Raw genomic sequence first — 1,769 nt, 5'->3', positions numbered from 1 at the left:
CCCAGGCACTGGGAAATTAGGGAGGATACAGAAAGAGACTCAATAAATGGTAGGATAAGCTCTAACCAGCATTTTTATGCCGACCATCTGCATAAACAGAGAAGGTCATAACTAAGTTACAATTTGGGCATGAAAGACAAAATGTAAATATTTGGGCAGGAAGGAGAGGACACATAGGTGCCAGTGTGTAATTGGTTAAAATTTTTGTTATTTAGGAGTGTGAGATAATGTAATAGGTTTAGTAAATTTGAAGGAGGGAGCTAGTTTTCTTATATACCCGGGTCATTTTCTCAAAGCCAGCAATTACTTCAGGAATATCTTTTATGCCTGCCACCTTGGGGCAAACCACATGCCTGACTGCCTCAGAAACCTACATGACCACTTTAAACACAATTGACTTTCCAATTCCAAATGAGTTTACAACAAAGCCGTAGCATTGACCCCAGGTCTGCATGATGATGTGGTCCTGCCATTCTGTGAGTGTGGTCCTGCTCCAGAAGCGCTGGTCTATGTAGAGGGCATCAGCGACTATACCAAGTGTTCTGAGAATCATCCGCAAGTTTGAGTCTGCCATGTCTGTGTCCTCCTCCTCCTCCTGTTCCATCATAAGCTCTGTCAGGTGCCTTTGGTGGGTCAGAAAATGAGGCCAAAATGTCCACCAGTGTCTCATGGAAGCTCTGCCCCTTTTCTGCCTGAAGAGTGAAAGTGTAAGCAAGAATCAGAGGGGTAGCCGTGTTAGTCTGAATCTGTAAAAAGCAACAGAGGGTCCTGTGGCACCTTTAAGACTAACAGAAGTATTGGGAGCATAAGCTTTCGTGGGTAAGAACCTCACTTCTTCAGATGCAATCTTGCATCTGAAGAAGTGAGGTTCTTACCCACGAAAGCTTATGCTCCCAATACTTCTGTTAGTCTTAAAGGTGCCACAGGACCCTCTGTTGCTTTTTACAGTGTAAGCAAGAGAAGTTCTTCAAAAGGCACCTCCTCCATGTTGCTGGCTCTGGTAGCTGGGAGTGCACAGGCCAAAATGACTGCTCAGTAGTATGTGTTGGCAGGCTGTTCAAACTTCCTGTTACATGCAGGGTGGACAGTCAAAGTTTTTACACAGTGCACCACAGTCAAAGGGCTAGAGCAGCCACATCTCAGGAGGTTTGCTGGGGAGTCTGGGATATGGTTGGTTTGACTCAGGACTGTGTGCTGCAGCATGGAGACAAGAAACCTAGATTCGAGCCCAGGTTAGAAAAGTCTTAACCTAGGGTTAACAATCAGTGCAGATGCTCAAGTCCTGTGTTCTCAAACCCAGAGTCAGCTGATTCACATCCCACTAACCCTGAACTTTCATTGAAGTGTAGACATATCCTTAGTATGCATAAAAAAGAAAAGCAAGCAGAGATGCTTGCAGTTCGGGTTTATCATGGTATTATCATCTCCGAAGGGAATTATTCCCAAGGATAATGTAGAAAGTTCTCCTGCTGATTCTGAGCACCCACTGATAAGCAAGACATTTGGCAGTTATACTCACTTGCATCCATGTAGATCAGGTCAACTTTAACCCAGTAAAAGTTCTAATTAAACTTAGGGCTTGGCTACACTTGCGAGTTACAGTGCAGTAAAGGAGCCCCGTGCGCCCTAGCTCACTCCCCGTCCACACTGGCAAGGCACGTAGAGCTCTCTGTCTCCGCGGCTACAGCGCTGCTGGTACTCCACCTTGGTGAGAGGAATAACATTTGCTGCGCCTTGGCTACAACGCATGGGCGTCACTGTGAACGAGG

This window comes from Emys orbicularis, chromosome 1 (genome assembly GCF_028017835.1).
Source record: "Emys orbicularis isolate rEmyOrb1 chromosome 1, rEmyOrb1.hap1, whole genome shotgun sequence".
Lineage (NCBI taxonomy): Eukaryota > Metazoa > Chordata > Testudines > Emydidae > Emys > Emys orbicularis.
Note: the sequence above shows the minus strand (reverse complement) of the source record.